The sequence below is a fragment of the Aethalodelphis obliquidens genome, unplaced genomic scaffold (assembly GCF_003676395.1).
Source record: "Aethalodelphis obliquidens isolate GAN/ISIS:26980383/991018 unplaced genomic scaffold, ASM367639v1 scaffold3, whole genome shotgun sequence".
NCBI classification, from domain to species: domain Eukaryota; kingdom Metazoa; phylum Chordata; class Mammalia; order Artiodactyla; family Delphinidae; genus Aethalodelphis; species Aethalodelphis obliquidens.
The window spans coordinates 51,206,896-51,227,356 of NW_020837947.1; the positions used below are offsets into that span (position 1 = coordinate 51,206,896).

The window sequence follows — 20,461 nt, forward strand, 5'->3', positions numbered from 1 at the left end:
AAAGACTCTAAATGGTTTGCAGGAGCTTTCTTTGTATCCATCTCCAGTCTTGACTGTGTAGTTCATATAATTTTCCCCACGACTCAGTACAGAAAAGAGAGTTGTTTTTCATGTCTTCTTACTGAGGTTCACTCGAAGCACAGAGAATTGCTCAAGGTTAAGCCCTTGGTAAAGAAAGATTTTGCAGGTGTTGATTTATCAGGCATCCAGTTCTCAGTCAAACGTGAGAGAGGTTTTTTGAAAGGAGTGGGTTTTTGCCATGCCCCCTCTCCTGGAATTTGTTCAAGGTCCCAGAGTAGCGCATTCCCCTGCCTCTCAGGCACAGCGTCTAGGGCCCCTGCCCTCCTCTTTCCTCCCTGCCCTCGGAAGGCCCTGCACATTTTGTTTTATTATAAAACGCATTTGCATAGGGTACGCATTAAAATTCCCTTCCCAACAGCAAACTGTGCTGTCCACAGACATTTGCATTTGCATGATCACATATCATCATTTCCCTTTAAGAAGAAAAAGAGTCTTTCCTTTCCAAGGCTTGCCCTTTAGCCATTTCTTCTCGTTTATTATCCATAGATTGCTTCAGCCATTTTGCTACCTATTGAATCCAAAATTCTTTTTTGAACCTTGAGTATAGTATAGGAAATTTTCTGTATTACTGTCCTTTGTTTACTGACAAAGCCAGACACTTTTTTTTTGGCAGACAATTTTTTGCTGCTTGTTCTTTCCCATAACCCTAGCTAACTGGCTCTGAGAATTTTTCACATTGGCACATTTAGAGACCAGATGTTGCTGTGTTTTCTCTTCCCTGTACCCCTTTCTTGGGCAGATGCTCCTTCTCCTACCCTGGGACTTCGCATTAGCTCCTTTGGTAAAATATTCCAAACAGCATCACTGTATGCACTAAGTCTCTCATTTCTTCTAACCTCTTGAAGCTGTCTTAACAGTTAGGATTTCTGTTTTAGTGATAATTATGGAGACTATGTAGAAGCATTGACATTCCCCTCTCCCATCGTTTTTCATTAAAGACTTGTCCAATTAGATGAGATGTTTATAAAACAATTTAAAGGAAAAAAATCCAAATACCATTATGGTATGGATGCAGCTATATAAAATTTTATATGCTTGATAAAGACTGAATGACAACATGTAAAAATGTAAATAAGGGTATTAAGGTAATACATCCGAGCAGGGTTTTTTTCTGAAAGGTATCAGTTTTAAAAGTGTAGACTCTGATTTGAACTGGAATTTTTCCAGATTACAACCTGAGCTACTGAGAATTGAAAAATAACTTGCCTGAACTCGTGTTTTTAGTGACATAACCAGCATTTAATTCTAGGCTCCTAAAGAATTGCTTGCTTCTATGGCGATAGAAGGAATACACCATTGGAAAATGTGGGGTTTTTAAAAAATTTTTTTGATTGAAGTATAGTTTATTTACAATGTTGTGTTAGTTTCAGGTGTACAGCACAGTGATTCAGTTATATATATTTAATTGAATATATGTATATATATTCTTTTTCAGATTCTTTTCCCTTATACGTTATTACAAAATATTGAGTATAGTTCCCTGTGCTGTACAACAGGTCCTTGTTGGTTATCTATTTTATATGTAGTTGTGTATACATGTTCATCTCAAACTCCTAATTTATCTCCACCCCTTCCCCGTTGGTAACCATAAGTCTGTTTTCGGAAATGTGATTTTTTTTACACTGTGAATTTTTGTGTGAGGGCTGAAGTTGTGGTTGAAGTGCTGGGGAACAGTTGAGGAAGACAGAAACGTCGTACACCGAGCCCGCAGTGCAGGCGCTGATCTGATGACCTACCCACAGCAGAGGGGTGGGTGCTGGAAGACACTGCCAGAACAGCCATCTGAAAGTTTTAAATCCTCCGCTCCTTGTTTCCTTAAAAATCAGATAAAACCAGTTGTTTTTCTTTTGGCAATCACATTTCAGAAAAGTGGGGTATTTTTTGTTTTGGGTTTCCTTTTTTTTCAGCAATAATGAATAGGTTTTGTTTAATCTTTTTTTCAAAACAATTAATTTACTAAAGCCAGTTTTTGCAACCACTGCTTTGATTACAAATCTCCTTCAAACTACAGTTATCAATGATGGAAAAATAATCATTGATCAATTTCTGTCTGTAATAAAGCAAAGAAGCTTTTGTACCATGTGAAACTTTTAATCAAAAATAAATTCTAGGACTTCCCTGGTGGCACAGTGGTAAAGAATCCACCTGCCAATGCAAGGGACACGGGTTCGAGCCCTGGCCTGGGAAGATCCCACATGCCGTGGAGCAACTGAGCCCGTCTGCCACAACTACTGAGCCTGTGCTCTAGAGCACACAAGCCACAACTACTGAAGCCCGCACGCCTAGAGCCTGTGCTCCACAACAAGAGAAGCCACCGCAGGAAGAAGCCCACACACCACAACGAAGAGTAGCCCCCACTCACCGCAACTAGAGAAAGCCCGTGCACAGCAACAAAGACCTAACGCAGCCAAATAAAATTAATTAATTAAAAATAAATAAAATAAAAAATAAATTCTAATTCCACATGCAATAGTCAGTATCTTGAGCCAAGAGTTGTGCCTTATTATGAGCCCTCAAGTCTTTTTGCAAAACAGTCACCCTCTGGACATTCATTCATTCATTCCCCATTATCAAGCTAGTTCTTTTCCTCCTTAAGTCTCTGAGTGTATTATTTTGCATTTGTCCCCAGTGACTACCATCTTGCCCCGATGATCTATTCCACTAATATCTTAATGTTATTTTAAAATTAGATTCTTGTTCTCTGAGGTGTTAACAATCCCACACACCTCAATGGCATCAACAGATTTAATGATCATAATCTCTAGTCCCTTGTGGACCATGAATAAAATTATTAAATGATAAAAATGTTAAGCCTCTTTGTGACATCATAAAATATTGCCACCCTCTAAGTTGTTCACCCAAGTACTATTGATACTCTTTATTTTTTATTTTATTTTATTTTTTGTCTGCTTTGGTTGTTTGTTTGCTGTGCGCGGCTTTCTCTAGTTGCGGTGAGCGGGGGCTACTCTTCGGTGCGGTGTGCAGGCTTCTCATTGTGGTGGCTTCTGTCGTTGCGGAGCACGGGCTCTAGGCACGTGGGCTTCAGTAGTTGTGGCACACGGACTCAGTAGTTGTGGCACACGGGCTTAGTTGCTCCGCGGCACGTGGGATATTCCCCGACCAGCGCTCGAACCCGTGTCCCCTGCATTGGCAGGTGTATTCTTAACCACTGTGCCACCAGGGAAGCCCTATTGATACTCTTTAAATTCAGTCCTCTAGGCAGTTATAAATCTTCTTTATTTTTCTTCAAATCATATATTCCTAGCTTATTGGTCTTTAATCTCTAATTTTATATATAAAACATTATTTAGTTTATGACAATAGTATTTATTGGGGCAATCTCTCCCATCCTTAGATTCATCATTCTGAATTACTGGGACCTGAAAAATTACATGTCTGCATAATACCTAATATTTATCAGGAAGCTACGGCAAACTTAGATTGTTGATGAAGACCAGTTCTTAATTGTAAGCCTGGAATCGAGTCTGGTTTTGCACACCGTTATACCCTGAGGGCCTAACACAGCTCCTGCCACATACTGGGTACCCAATAAATATATGCTGAACTACCGTTGAATGAATGAATGAATAACCCAAGATGGGCCAGATGTTTGTGCCTATATTCCTTTTAATTCATAAGACATATTTGACCCCATCTTTGCTCCTCTTATTTCTCCCCAAGTATATTTTTAATCAAATGGTTACCTCCTCAATGCCATATACTCTCTGGGTTGAAACAAAGATTCAATTGGGGTAACCTTTTGACTCTTAGTCTAGAAAGCTAACTACAGATGCCCACTAGGCTGGTTCTGTGGGTAAATACTTTGCACGGTGGGGTGGCTGGATTCAATTATCGTTCTCAGTTTGTGGTATCAGGAGCCACTTATGCACAGGGAGAGCCTGTATGACTTTATGTGGAGGATTGAGCCTTCTGTCCCCATAGACGAGCCTGCTTAGTCCACGGAACAGTTTTGAGTAGAGCTGAAGAGAATGCTGTCTCTTTCCCTGTCATAAAAAAAACAGTGGAGAGGCATGAGTTTTCTAAAAAGAGAATGAAAAGGGAGGCACCTCTGTGTTGATGTTGAATGTGGTTTTTAGTAAGTCAGAAGTCTTTGTCATTACCTTAGATTGATATTTTCAAACTCATTCACTAATCCTACAGGCTGATTTTTTACAGAATTAAGGATTTTTGTCAAGATGTCTCATCTTTCAGAAAGCTGTAATTTGTTCATTTGGTACATCTGAAGACATTCCCTCATGTTTCCTAAGCAGTGTCTGCAGGCACTACTCAGCCTCCCCAATGACACGTGAGACAGAATATTGATCCTGGATGTGCTTAACCACCTTTCTGAAATAGCAAGGAGGCCGTGCCGCCTCAATTTTCAAACAGAATTACTGAGATAACAGTAGAGATCACAGGACCTGTAACATAGGTCGGTGATGTGTACAGTGCTCCTAACTAAAGATTACGGGTGAGTAGATCCTTTCTTTCCCCCAAGTCCTTGACTTTTTGGATTGATGAAAGGTCTTACCTATCCACCAGATAGTAATAAAGCCAAAGATGTACCTCTGAAGATTGATTCCTGCATGGTGCAATGGTGCCCCCTATGGAAGGTCTCCCTGTTCTAGATCTAATGAAATTATGCTACCTTTTATCTTCATTCCTGACGAGATTTGTGTGCACCTGTTAGGAAAAGTTGTAGGCCTTTTGACGTCCTGTGATCTCTGTCAGATGCATGCCATCGTACACGTGTTTTTCACTGTGCACTCTGTTCAAGACACACACTAAGCACTTTAATGAAGTGGTTCTATCAGATTCTGTCTCTGAATCCCTTCATTTTATGGAGAAGAGATTGAATAAGCTAACAGCGTTCACAGTTGACTATCTCACAGTCATGATTCCACCTGAGTCCGCTGACTCCACACTGTACTCTTCACTACCATACTGCTTCCCAAGGTGCTTTAGACATAATACAAAAAGAAGAGAGAATTTGTAGGCAGGCTCTGGTCTTACAAAAATCCAGAAAATGGTATGCATTACTCTGTAATCTAACATAATTCTGATCTCAAAAATAGTGATTGTCTAGTAAGTGACTGTCTTATCATTTATTTGCTGAACCAGTACAGTGATTATCGTGATTTTTTTTAAGCTGGTAAGCATTCTTCACTCTTTCAAGAAAGTTTTGTAGGTATAACCGTTTAAACCAAGTTCTCGATAAAGCAACTATACTCCAATAAAAATTAATTTAAAAAAAATTTTTTTAAAGAAGATGTTGGGGGTAGGAGTTTATTAATTTATTTATGTATTTTTGCTGTGTTGTGTCTTCGTTTCTGTGTGAGGGCTTTCTCTAGTTGTGACAAGCGGGGGCCACTCTTCATCGCGGTGCGCGGGCCTGTCACTATCGTGACCTCTCTTGTTGCGGAGCACAGGCTCCAGACGCGCAGGCTCAGTAATTGTGGCTCATGGGCCTATTTGCTCCGCGGCATGTGGGATCCTCCCAGACCAGGGCTCGAACCCGTGTCCCCTGCATTAGCAGGCAGATTCTCAACCACTGCGCCACCGGGGAAGCCCTAAAAAAAACTTTTTTTAATAAATAAAATTATAGGGCTTCCCCGGTGGCGCAGTGGTTAAGAATCCGCCTGCCAGCGCAGAGGACACGGGTTCAAGCCCTGGTCCGGGAAGATCCCACATGCCATGGAGCAACTAAGCTCGTGCGCCACAACTACTGAGCCTGCAGTCTAGAGCCCACAAGGCACAACTACTGAGCCCGCACACCACAACTACTGAAGCTCACGTGCCTAGAGCCTGTGCTCCGCAACAAGAGAAGCAACTGCAATGAGAAGCCTGCGCGCCGCAACGAAGCGTAGCCCCTGCTTGCTGCAACTAGAGAAAGCCTGCGCACAGCAACGAAGACCCAATGCAGCCAAAAATAAATAAATAGAATAAATAAATTTATATAAATAAATAAATAAAAATAACACAAGTTCTCAGGACTTCCCCAGCAGTCCAGTGGTTAGGACTTCACACTTCCACTGCAGGGGGCACAGGTTCGATCCCTGGTCAGGGAACTAAGATCCTGCAGGCCATGCAGCGTGACCAAAAAAAGTAAATAAAACAAGTTCTCATTACTGTTCTCTTGAGGAAAGCAAGAATCTATGTTAACAAATACCATAGCACCATAACGTCGAGCCCTCCTACATCTGGAAGAGGTGTTAATCCTGCAGATATGATTATATGATTACAGTTACATGGCCGAGTAACAGCGTCACCCCATGCATTGATTCCTGCATTTGCCCCCAGTCTGATGCAATCTGCCTGGAAGGCATGGCTGAGGTATACATTGGTTTCATTGTCATTGCTCTCAGTTGACGTAGTTTTCTAGTTATATGATTTACGTTCTAGTGATAGAAATCATAAATGACTTTTGATCTCATCTTGTGTCAGGATGCATGTTAGGATGTCAAGAATCTAGGGTCACGTGGATGGTGTTGGCGGTGGTAATGGTAGTTTTAAGGTAATTGATCCCCAGGTATCAGCAGATGAAAAACCTGGACATGAGGAGGATTTAAGAAATGTATAAGATATGGACTCAAGTAAAATAATAGAAACCCAAATTCACTCTGGCATAGTTTATGTATTCCTCAAATAACCCCCAGGACTGTTTACCTACATGACATGCATGCTCTTGTCCCACAGTGTTCTTTTTAATTAAATAACCAGCATTGCATTTGTCATGAGATTGCAGAGCTTACTATTTATTGATTCACTCCTAAAAAAGCTACAGGCAAGAGTAGCTCATTGCTGCAATCTACAACCTATGATATGTTTTGCTTGTTGAATTTCTGGTACAGAGTTTGCTAAAAAGCTTCAAGGTCCCAGTTTCGCTTTTTGAATTTCAATGTATAGAATTAAGTTTTTCTTTGGAATATAGTACTAAAATTAAAAATTAGCTTTTTGAGTCAGGTTATAGATAAATCAGTGATTATTTATAAATCATTAAGTTTTCCTTCAGAAGACATGATAACCAGGAAGCAAAGCTTGCTTTTCCTATGGAATTAAGCCTCAATTTAATATAATTCCATATTACTAACTTCAGATACCCTACCTATCAAATGTTAATGAAAGTTTATAAGTTAACTTTTAAAAATTAAACTAAATTGTACATTTATTCCATTTAATTACATTTTGAAATCAGGCACGTCTACTCATATCGTGAGCTACAAGGTTGACCTCTGTTTCTTAAGTAGCAAGCATCACTTTGCCTGAATGCTCAGCCACAGAGTCAACAATTTAGGTCAGTTTTGATGATGGTAGTAAAATGTTTTTAATGAAAATATCTCTAAACTACATATATATATAATATATAGTTATATATATTAAACTGTATATGTGTGTGTTTGTTTAGAGGTAGTTATACATATAATATACATATATATTCAGACATGATAATTTGTATGAAATGAGTTGTTTGGTTATGTTCAGGTTTTTGTGGATAATAGTTCACAGCACAGACTCATAAATGTACTTAGCTGAGAGGTTGAGCCTTGAAATCAGTTCTGAAATCTCACTGTCAGTAGGAGGCCACACACCGTCCAGACCGAGCCTAACAGACTCATGTGTGGAAGAGAGGGCGAGAAAAATGATACCTGTCTTTATTATGTTTTTTTCTTTTTTCCTTTTAAGGGGAATAGACTGAATTTTAAATGGTCAAGATGATTTGGAAATTCATTTTTCAAAACAAGCATGTTTCCTATTCACTAATAATCACAGTGTTTAAATATTTAAAACATCTTCATGAATCTGTGTAAAATAATCTATGAATGTTTATAGTTAAAGGCAGGTACATCATTAAAAATGTTACACGTAAGGTTTGCAATGAACCCAGTGCTCACTTACTCTTCAAACCTTGCCTTTGTGTAGCATTTCATTGATGTCAGAAGAATTTCACATACATTATCTTATTTTTTCCTCATAATAATTGCCTGTGGCATAAATACTACCTCTGTGATTTTATAGGTGAGGTGGGCTTAGAGAAGTTGCTTTGCCCAAGGTCACACATGTCCAGGTCCAGAGTTTCCCTACCAAAGTTTGCTCACTGTCTCTCTATGATCATTTTTCATATTATTATGAAATAGCATAAATGGATTAATCAGTCTTAGGAGGAGAACATCTCATCATATTATAAGAAAAAAAAGGTTCCTGTGTGGCTTCATCTGGAGGATTCTGCTCCAAGGTGCTTGAAAGACCATCATGTCTGGAAATACATGGCATTTTGTTTTTCCCAGAGTCCACCTCTCTTACCTCCCATCTCCATGGGCTTCCAGAACTTGGCCAGGGAAAAGAAGAACAGTGTAACAAACGTCATGTGTGTCCTGTGCTCTCACACAGTTATACAGAATGATTTTAATTCTGCAAAACAATAAATAGAGGGCTTCCCTGGTGGCGCAGTGGTTGAGAGTCCGCCTGCCGATGCAGAGGATGTGGGTTCGTGCCCCGGTACGGGGGGATCCCGCGTGCCGCGGAGCGGCTGGGCCCGTGGGCCATGGCTGCTGAGCCTGCGCATCCCGGGAGAGGCCCCAAAGGTGAGAGGCCCACATACCGCAAAAATAACAACAACAAAAAAAAAAAACAATAAATAGAACTTGTTAAAAGTGAATATCTTAAAGCTCAATACAAATCTATATTATAGTAATTTTGCAGGCTATTTTACAAAAGAAAAATATTCTGATATTTTAGGGAACAGTAAAAATGTTAAAGCATGGGATAAATTATGTTTATCATTTTGAACTCATTGAATAATGCTTTATTATTAGCACTGAATAATGCTTTATTCAGTGACTTAAATGTAGTATGATGAACCCTGAAATTGGTTTTTAAAAAATTGTGAAAATGACATGAGGCAGTGTCCTGTTGTTGTGTGAAACCCCAAATACCACTGCTGCAGTCAGAGTCTTTGGTTGAGATTTTTAGTTAAAAAAAATATGGTTTTATTATTAAGAATTTTTAAACTACAAATATATTAGTTTTGTTTTGTAACACAGTAGTCTTGTTCAGTGCCTTTTTGTTTAAAACAAAAAAGAAAAAATGTCCAGAAGAGTATACTTAATCAATTGAGATATTTATGGCTTTTTCTTCCCAGAAAATGTGGAAATTTTCCACCTCCAATTCCTATTGACATTTGTTCTACAACCGTATGGCATTTTTACTTGTGGTAGAAAAAAAAGTATATATTGTAATAGAGGTACATAATTAATCTAATGATGGTTTCAGTTTTTTGTCATCTCTGTAAATATGGTTTTATCCAAAGGTATTTGACTTGATTTATTCTTTTAATCTGTGATGTGTATTTTAAAAGTTTGCCCTTGTGCAAAGGACATTATTAACATAGGTATGTGTTCTCTTCTCAAAGGAAATTCTAATGTTTTCCTAGATAGATAGATAGATTGACAGATACACACATACCTCATAGGGTATATAGAACAGAAGATAGATAGATAGATAGGTAGTTAGATAGATAGATAGATGTACAATCCTCACAACAGCCCTATGAGGTAGGTACTATTATATATATCTTACAGATATATATATATATTATATAGATATAAATATATTACCACAGTGCTAGGCACATATAAGTACTATATATGGGATTGTCTTTGTTGTTATTGCGATTATTAATATTATTACTATTTTAATATTGTGAAGCACTACCATTCTAATTGTGTGTTGGCATGTGAATTCATGTGATTGAGGAAATATAATAACTAAAAATTCTCTTATTTCCACCTCCTTCCACTTTTTTTTTTTTTTTTTTTGCGGCACACGGGCCCCTCACTGCTGTGGCCTCTCCCGTTGCGGAGCACAGGCTCTGGACGCGCAGGCTTAGCGGCCATGGCTCACGGGCCCAGCCGCACCGCGGCATGTGGGATCTTCCTGGACCGGGACACGAACCCGTGTCCCCTGCATCGGCAGGCGGACTCTCAACCACTGCGCCACCAGGGAAGCCCCTCCACCTCCTTCCACTTTTGCCAAAATAAGATATTTAATAAGGTCAGTAGATCAGTAGATTTTTTTTTCCTATAGTTTCTTTTAAATAATTTGTTATTCTAAGCAAAAAGGAAAATTTTATGTTGTTTGTAGTACATTTCACAGTTTCTTGTATTAGAGAAAGGTTTTTGTTTTGTTTTGTTTTGCGGTATGTGGGCCTCTCACTGTTGTGGCCTCTCCGTTGCGGAGGCTCCGGACGCGCAGGCTCAGTGGCCATGGCTCACAGGCCCAGCTGGTCCGCGGCATGTGGGATCTTCCCGGACCGGGGCACGAACTCGTGTCCCCTGCATCGGCAGGTGGACTCTCAACCACTGCACCACCAGGGAAGCCCTAGAGAAACGTTTTAATTGTAGCTTTTCCTTTTGTACCAAGTCTTGCCACTCAGAAGCTGGCAAAACCATTCAGCTGAAGCACTGTCAGCTAGGATGTTGAAGTTGCATGGTACCTTGGAGGCAGCCTTGTGCCACCTCCCCCTTCAGCTTAGAGTTTCATTCATACCTTTTTCAGATGTGGGCATCTAGTCGCTGAGGACTTTAAATAATAGGGAGTTAACAGCTCATCAAAAAAAAAAAAAAACTATTCGTGTTAGACAAACTAGTCATTTGAAAACTCTTTCTTGTTTGTTACTGAAATTAAAGCTTCCTAGAAACTTCATCTTGTTGCTCTTTGTTCTGTTCCCTGAAGCGTATAGAACAAGACTGCTCCTTCTCCCATTTAATTGCTTTAGAAGTTTGAAGATGGGTTTAATATCTTCCTTTAATCCTTTCCTCCAGGTTAAACATTCCTTAAATGACATGTTTCCAAATATTTCTTCATCCCAACACTGGACCCTTTCTATCTTGTCAGTGTCCTTCTTGAGACATGGCACCCAGGACTGAACATAGTTTTCTAAACATGATTGACCATCAAAGATTGCGGTGAGACTGTTCCTGCCTGTCTTTTGGACATGTACATCTGTTTATACTGCCACAGTTTGCGTTTGCTTTTTTCTTTTTTAGTATCTACATCATAGTGTTGGCTTACATACAGAATGTGGTTATCAAAGATTTTCAGCATTTTTTTATGAGTCACTGCCAAACTGAGGTCTAAACTTTTGCAATTAGTTTTTGAAACCTAAATGCTCAACTGTACAGTTGCCCTGTTACATTTCTTCTGGCTAGTATCAGTCTATTGCTCAACATGTCAAAACCATTAAGATTTTGATGCTATCCATGTGTTGCCTTTCTCTCTTGGCTATATGACATCTGAAAATTAAAATTTAATATGCATTTCTTCTTCATCTTCATTCCCTGTGATAAGGGAAAGGAACCAAGTATTGAGTCTTGTAGCACAACACTAGAGATTGCTTTTCTGCTCAATATAAATCCACTACTAAACATTTTCTAGGAATAGTTATTTTACGTATTTGAATCCATATTGCCAAACTCTTATACAGATCCCATTTCTCTGTCTTATCCACGACTAAGTTTCCATAATCTGAATATACTCTATCTTTACTATTTCTGAAGCTAACAGCCAAGTTAATATCAAAAGAAAAATGAGAGTGTTTTGTCATAATGTGCTCATTGTGACCCACCTACCTTGGGGCTGCTATCACTGCTGCCTTTTCTCGAGAGCTCACAAACTGTCTATTTAATAACCTTTTCTGGAATTTTGCCGTAATTTTCATAAGCTCCCAGATCTGTGTTCCAGAATGCACATTCGTCCTCATCTTTTTCTTTTTTGTCCTGTGTTGGAAGGCATTAGTCATTTGACTCTCCCATCTGTGACATTTCTCACAGTCTTTCAGTAGCCAGGAAGGACAGTTTATGTGCGTTCTGAGCATGAGAGAGCAGAACAGAGGTGGGTGGGTGCATCTGTGAAGGTGCCCTAGACCAGAAGCTAGGTCTCCAGAGTGAGGAGGAAGACAGAGAAGGGACGTGTTAGAGGATGAAAGCTGGACAAGAACATCAGAAAAAAAGAGTGAGAAAGCTGACGCAGGGAGGGGCTCAGTGGGGTGCTGCACAGTTATTTGTCCTAGAGGATAATATGATGTTTGGAATGGGAGGGTGGGTGGTCTTGGAAAGCAAAGGACAACAGAAGCCAGGATGGTAGCTGCATCCAAGGCCCCCCTGACAACTTGTAATGGGCTATGTGAATGCACATTTCATCTTTAAAGGCCCCTCTTCATGGAATTTATTTTAGTCTTTACGACTTTGAACTCATTCTTCACTTGTTCTATTTCCTTTTTCTTTCAATAGTATATTATCTTTTTCTTTTTAACATCTTTATTGAAGTATAATTGCTTTACAATGGTGTGTTAGTTTCTGCTTTATAACAAAATGAATCAGCTATACATATACATATATCCCCATATCCACTCCCTCTTGCATCTCCCTCCCACCCTCCCTGTCCCACCCCTCTAGGTGGTCACAAAGCACCGAGCTGATCTCCCTGTGCTATGCGGCTGCTTCCCAGTAGCTCTCTGTTTTACATTTGGTAGTGTATATATGTCCATGCCACTCTCTCACTTCATGCAAGCTTACCCTTCCCCCTCCCCGTGTCCTCAAGTCCATTCTGTACGTCTGCATCTTTATTCCTGTCCTGCCTCTAGGTTCATTAGAACCATTTTTTTTAGATTCCATATATATGTGTTAGCATATAGTATTTGTTTTTCTCTTTCTGACTTACTTCACTCTGTATGACAGACTCTAGGTCCATCCACCTCACTACAAATAACTCAATTTCATTTCTTTTTATGGCTGAGTAATATTCCATTGTATATATGTGCTGCATCTTCTTTATCCATTCATCTGCTGATGGACACTTAGGTTGCTTCCATGTCCTGGCTATTGTAAATAGTGCTGCAGTGAACATTGAGGTGCATGTACCTTTTTGAATTATAGTTTTCTCAGGGTGTATGCCCAGGAGTGGGATTGCTGTGTCATATGGTAGTTCTATTTTTAGTTTTTTAAGGAACCTCCATACTGTTCTCCATAGTGGCTGTATCAATTTACATTCCCACCAACAGTGCAAGAGGGTTCCCCTTTCTCCACACCCTCTCCAGCATTTATTGTTTGTATACTTTTTTGATGATGGCCATTCTGACTGGTGTGAGGTGATACCTCATTGTGGTTTTGATTTGCATTTCTCTAATGATTAGTGATGTTGAGCATCCTTTCATGTGTTTGTTGGCAATCTGTATATCTTCTTTGGAGAAATGTCTATTTAGGTCTTCTGCCCATTTTGTTTGTTTCTTTGATATTGAGCTGCATGAGCTGCTTGTATATTTTGAAGATTAATCCTTTTCAGTTGCTTCATTTGCAAATATTTTCTCCCATTCTGAGGGTTGTCCTTTCGTCTTGTTTATGGTTTCCTTTGCTGTGCAAAAGCTTTTAAGTTTCATTAGGTCCCATTTGTTTATTTTTAGTGTTATTTCCCTTTCTCTAGGAGGTGGGTCAAAAAGGATCTTGCTGTGATTTATGTCATAGAGTATGCTGCCTATGTTTTCCTCTAAGAGTTTTATAGTGTCTGGCCTTAGATTTAGGTCTTTCATCCATTTTGAGTTTATTTTTGTGTATGGTGTTAGGGAGTGTTAATAGTATATTATCTTTTGGAAATATTTGCACATACTTGTTCTTACTCAACATACAGCCTTTACATCTGGGAGCCCCTTATTTTTGTCATCATCTCCTTCCCTCATGCATGCCCATCAGTCTTTTAGCAGATTCTGACAACGTTGTTTGTTTCTGAACATTTTCTGTGAGGAACAGCACTTTAAAAACACTTGTGGCAAGTGTCCTGGTGACAATACAAGCCTCTGGGTGGAGTCCCACACAATTTTTACAGTTTTGTACATCTCTCTTGTCAGCTCCTTCAAAACAGAGATAGTGCCCTGTCTCCACAGTGGTGCTCTGTGCAGAGGAAATGCTCAGCAGTGGAGGGAATCGTAGGCTCCTCCTTTTACACCTGGACCTTCTCAAATGAGAGCCCTGAGAGAGCTTATTCAGTAGCCATTATTTTGATCACTTTCATAATTAAGTATGACATTGTTGGAATTTAGTTTTTCAGAGGCTTCCATCACCCTTGAACTTTATTTCCAGTTATAGTTAATGGCAATCTTTTCACTAAACTTATTTTTGCAATGCACTTTCCTAACATATAGTCTGAGTGTCCAAACCCATTCCTGCTAGGCCTTTCTAAGGACTGATTCTAATACCAAGATGGCATTAATTTTTTGTTAATTCCTATCACCTTTATATCCAATTATGCTGACATAATTAAGCAAAAAGTGCTTCTTCTATCTTCTAATACATAAGATTATCAGTTAGGCACACCAGGAATTTGCCGACTATAGAATGCAAGTTTTAGCAGATGTTCAAAGGTTGAAGTACCGTATCATTACTGCATCATACCTTTCTGCCAGCTGTATAATGTGTTAAGGAAGCATGGTCCACTTCTACCACTTGGGTGAGAGGTATGTGGTCTCTTCCCATAACAGCATGGCTCCCATTTGTTTCCTTTTACCCTTATCCAGCTGTTTTCAACCATTTAAATACAAAACAAAACTTTAACATATTGTTTCATACTCCCTTACTCTCTATTATACAGTTTCTTCAGAACAAGGTCTGCCCTGTGTTCCAGATGAGTTTTAGTATCCCTGTTCTCTCTAAGCACTCTATCTGGTTGGGTGAAAGAAAATTTGGGGCTATCTCCAAATCTTTTCCAGTGCTATAGAGTAGAAGAGCTCTGGATGTGCAGAAATGAAACCTAGGCCATTTCTCAAATTTGCTCTTGACTCTGGTCCACATCACTTAGCCTCTCTCATCCAGTGTCTTCTGCAAAATGAGGTGAGAAGCGAAGATGGTGTTTGGGGTTTCTTCTAGGTCTAAGGTTTTGTTTTGATTTCATTGGAGAGAAGCGACTGCTGCCTCCACATCTTCTAAAGCTGCTTAGATCCCGTGGCAAGGGCTTGCCTTTAATATTTTAAGAGGACTTTCAAACCAAATAGTTTTCAGAGGCATACAATGATTTCTCAAAAGGGTCTCATAAAAGCAACATTTATCACGGAAAAGGTGTTTAATAACACCTTTTAATAAATGTTAAATAATAATGCATTTTAAGTACTGTGGATCCTCTTGGTGTTAATATCTTTAATTGGATCCTCTAGCAGGGGATTTGGACTTAATTTATTTCGGGTGATTCTGCACTTACACAGTTATTCAGTTGACTTAATTAGAGATTTAATTACATTATTGCCCTAAAGTGCTATATCAGGGAAATAAAATGGAGACTGATAATTCACCATTTTGTATTTTTTTAATTTATCTTACAGCTAAAGTGTTTTTCAGGCCATAAAGGCCAGAGTGGGCATACTAGCATTTCTAGCCACATCCTAATATGGAAAGTTCTACCTATGCATCAATTGGGAATTTGCCCAGTCAAAATGTAGGGGAAGGCAAAAGCGGAAATAATTTTTTTTTAATTGTGGTCTTTTCTCTTGCAGTTATTAGAACCAAGGTCATGGGCCCAATCCCTCAGTGTTCCATTCAACCCTCTCTGGTTCTGTAGCCCTATGACAAGCCCTCTAACAGTGGTCCTGGGGGCAGCAACTGTGTTTCTCTCTGTAGCTACAGCCCCTATTATATACCTATACCATATGGGTGCCCAATAAATGCTTGCTAAATTTAATTTGAGCATCACAAGAACAACCCTTTGGAAGTGTGGTTAAAACGATATAGGGCTTCCCTGGTGGCACAGTGGTTGAGAGTCCGCCTGCCGATGCAGGGAACACGGGTTTGTGCCCCGGTCTGGGAAGATCCCACATGCCGTGGAGCGGCTGGGCCCGTGAGCCATGGCCGCTGAGCCTGCGCGTCCGGAGCCTGTGCTCCACAACGGGAGAGGCCACAACAGTGAGAGGCCCACATACCGCAAAAGGAAAAAAAACCAAAAAACAAAAAACGATATAAACCCAACATGACAGTTTTAAAATACAATCTCTCAAAATACATGCCCCAGCGAGTGAGGTACTCCCAAATCTGGCTAATCATTGCAATGACCAGTGATTAGCATTTTAAAAAAACATTAAAAAAAGAAGCATTTTTTTTTTAGGCCTTACTGAATCCATCTCCAAGAATGAGGCCTATGCATCTGCATTTGAAAGCTCCCCAGATGAATCTTATGATCAGCCAAGTTTGGGAACTCCAGCTTAATGTGTCTTTTGTCGCATTTACTTACAAAGGACAAGAGTGTATTTTTCTGGGTAAACTCATGGCCTCTTCTAATTTACAGTAAAAACGAGTCTCATTTATGTGCTATTAATTATATCTAAAGGATTTCCTTTGAGCCAGTAGTTTATGTTTTGTTGGTGGAAGTGTATACAGATGCCTGTGAGGAATAATACCTTCCATGAAGGATTAGATTACTGATGAGTTCTGAAATGGGCATTTTACACGTGGAAGCTATCAGGTCCTTGGTATGCAAAGTCCTGGGAGCCAACCGTGTGGAGAGCAGATTGGAGTATTAACTGGAAGTACAGTAGTCATTGGGGAAGAGAAATTAACTCTTTTAGGGCTTGAGTAACTTTTAGTGATGTCCTCCTGGGTGCTATTTTGCCCTAGTCTGAATTACCCTTCATTGTAGGGTTAAATACCATATAAGTCACCATCAAATATTCAGTTGAGCCTGACTGAATAAAGTTTACAGACTAACAAACTAAGCGTAGCAATCAGAGAAACACAGAATGTAGAACATTGTACAACATAGCTTGGTCCTTTCAAAATGGCAATATCATAGTGGGAAGAAGTTTAAAGTGTCATAACAGATGAATGCAGTGTGTAAACCAGGATTCATTGTGGTTTGGGGGGAAAAAAAGGCTAAAAAAGACATTTTGGAGCCAATTGGGGAAATTTGCAGATGGACTAGATATTGATAATAGGAGAGGATTACTGTTAACTTTCCGAGCTGTGATAATGGTATTCTGGCCATGTAGGAGAATGTTCTTATCTTTGGAGATGCTTCTCAAAACAAGGGTAAAGCATCCTGCCGCCTGTGGTATGTCCAAGCCTCCTCCTACCAGCTGAGAGCCAGTTGTTAAATATTCAAGAATTTTGTGATTCTACAACCCTTGGTAGCTTGACATCAGCCATGATGGGAGTATTTATACCGCAAAAATCTGCAAATGCTACAAATAGGGCTTTTTCCTCCTCTGGAGAGCTAATATACCAGCTTAAACAGCTTACTTTCAAATGATTCAGAAAACACACACATACAAGTAGATAGAACAAAAATAGCAAAATATTAATAGTTGTTGAATCTAGGTAGAAGATACGCGTTCATTAATTATGCTACGTCCAGAAGTCACAGACTTCCTCTAAAGGCCAAAGTGTAAATATTTTAGGCTTTGCAATCCATACAGTCTCTGTGGCAGCTACTCAACTCTGTAGGTCTGCCATTATAGCACAGAAACAACCATAGACAATACTTAAATAAATGGGCATGGTTATATTCCAGCAGAACTTAATTTATAAAAACAGGGGGGCCAAATTTGGCCTGAGGCCATAGGTTGCCAACTCCTGGGCTAGTCTTTCAACTTTTCTGTACTTTTAAAATATTTGAGGGATTTCCCGGCTGGTCCAATGGTTAAGACACTGTGCTTCCACTGCAGGGGCCATGCGTTCAATCCCTGGTCAGGGAACTAAGATCCCGTGTGCCACGCAGCACAGCCAAAAAATAAAAAAATAAAAAATAAATGTTTGATAATAAAAAAAATTTTTAATAAAGTTCTTAGGTTGGGCTTCCCTGGTGGCACAGTGGTTGAGAGTCCGCCTGCCGATGCAGGGGACACGGGTTCGTGCCGCGGTCCAGGAAGATCCCACATGCCGCGGAGCGGCTGGGCCCGTGAGCCATGGCCGCTGAGCCTGCGCGTCCGGAGCCTGTGCTCCGCAACGGGAGAGGCCGCGACAGTGAGAGGCCCGCGTACCGCAAAGAATAATAATAATAATAATAAATAAAATAAATAAATAAGTTCGTAGGTTGGTTTTCAGAACCCACCTGGGTCCCCTCTCACCTACTCCTGTAAAGTATCACACCAATCTGTTTTCATTAGCTCTGGTCTCCTCTGTGCCTTTGTTCAAGCTATTCTCTTTCCCTATAATTTTCTTGCTACCCCGACGCCATAACTACTTATCAGCATTCTCAGGACATGCCTTAAATCCCTTTTCTGTAAGGCCCTCTTAAATCTCTTCTAATCAAAGTTGCTCTCATTTCTCTGGTCATCTGTAGTCCTTCACTTGCTGCTTTTCACAGTATACCCTTCGTTAGTTCCTGACCCATAAAGCAAAAAAGGATCATTGTACTCTTTACACATAATAGGTGCTCAATTAATATTTACAAACTGAAATCCAGTCATGCAGATATCCACTTGCCTGCAGTCACCAACCTAGAAGTCCAGAAAAGAGAATGTTGGCCAGTCTAATTTAGACTTGAGGGAATTAAAGATAATGAAAATAAGAAGCATGTTCTTTCTTTTTCTTTTTTTTTAATCTTTAAGGCTGGTCTGATCCAAGTTCAGCTACCTTTGAGGTTGCTGTGCATCAAGCTAAGATAGATTTGATCTATTTTGGATGGGGTAGTTTTCTTGGCAATGGCTAAGGGCTTGAGGAGGAAGAAGAATTAAGTACTTCTGAATATCTGTAGTGTTTTAGACACTGTCAAGCACTCTATACTGTCTCATGCAGTACCCCCCCGAGCAGTCCTACAAGGGACTGATATTATCCCCATTTAAACTCAGAGCAGTTAACTGGCCTCTCTAAGATGGGAGCTAGAAGAGGAGCTTGAATCTGGCTACCTCTGATACCCAGGACCATTTTAGTGCCTTCATGCATTCAGTGATGGCAGGAAACCAGGGAACCCTAGGCTGAAACAATACCAAAGTTCATATGCAGTGTGGAAATACCTGTAGAATGCTGAGAGTCTGGCAGAGTATAATATTAAGTGCCACTGGACTGGGTGTTAGGAAAACTGGCTTCTGATCGCAGCTTTGTCACTATCCATCTGTGATCTTGTGTGAGCCGCTGAGCTTCTCTGGCCCTCTCCTCTCATCTATATAATTAGGGGAGTAAAGCAGGTTATTTCTTTTATTCCTTTATGTTTCATGCATTATACGATAGCTCCAAGTCTAATGAAGAGATAGATAAGTGAATGGAGAATTAAAATACAACACTATATAATAATGCTGTACTCCACATATGCACAGGGCACTCCAGGAGCCCCAAGGAAGAAGGGCACCTAACCCCTTAGGCCTGTCATCCTAGCTGTGTACATTCCACCCAAGTGGAATTTGGGGAGCTTGATGGCTCGAGGGGCGTGTGTGGAGACTGTCTCAAGCCATCAGCTGCAAGTAGTTTCCCTAAGTAATGATGAAACGGCGGAAAGGGAAAGGACTTCCATGCCTCATGAAAGAGCTTGGACTTTTTTTTCCTTAAAGCTATTGGAAGGCAGTGGAGGGTTTTAAGCAAGATCACATTTGCTTTTTATAAAGATCTTCTTGGCAGCGTGAAGGATGGAGTCCAGAGGCAAAGAACTGGTGGTGGGAAGACGCTTTAGGAGGTGATTGCAAAAATAACCCAGGCAAGCGATGATGATAGCCTGAACTGATGTGGCAATGAGAGTGAAGAGCAGATGATAATTGGAGGGCTTTGTATGAGATAGAATGGCTGAGACTCAGTGAGTATATCAGTCAAGATGGCCACAGACAACCTGACCGTCTCTTCAGACAACAGACGTGTTTCTTGCCCATACTACATGTCCTGTGCAGGTTGGAGAGGCACCGTGGTTGCTCACCGTGGCCACTCGGGGATCCAACCTGAGGGGCTTCTTCAATGTGACTGGTTGATGTACCAGAGGGAAACCTCTGGCGGGACTCATATGGACCGTTAAATGCTACAGCCCAGAAGTGACACACACCGTTCACGTCTCATGGACTAGAACTTGTCACTGGGCGCCAACCAACCTAGTGGGGAGCCAGAAAGTTCAGTCATGGGTGAGCCATGGTGCCTGAATGGATGAAGGAGAACTCCCGAGTTTCTGGTTTAGGGAGTAAAGCAGACATTAGAGGTATTCACTGAGAAGAAGATGGAATCGGGGCAAGGGGAAGTGGACCGGCCAAATCATTGTAAGTCTTTTTCAGCTCTAAAGTGTAACCATTGTATTGGTCCTTTCCAGTCATCAGGGAGAGGGATTGGAAATCAACTCCATTTGTGGGCAAGAGTTGACTTTCTTCTTCACAAAGGGTATTTTAATTCATTCCTCCCAAAGTCTTACAGTTTTAATAATGTAGTGCTCAGATCTAATA

The 20,461-nt window shown here is 40.3% G+C and overlaps 1 protein-coding gene across 2 annotated transcripts in view; it reads left to right on the forward strand.

The window, feature by feature from the left end:
* Window positions 1-20,461, forward strand: part of PDSS2 (decaprenyl diphosphate synthase subunit 2) — a 257,101-nt gene that overhangs the window by 232,122 nt on the left and 4,518 nt on the right. The gene's annotated exons all lie outside the window — the stretch shown is intronic.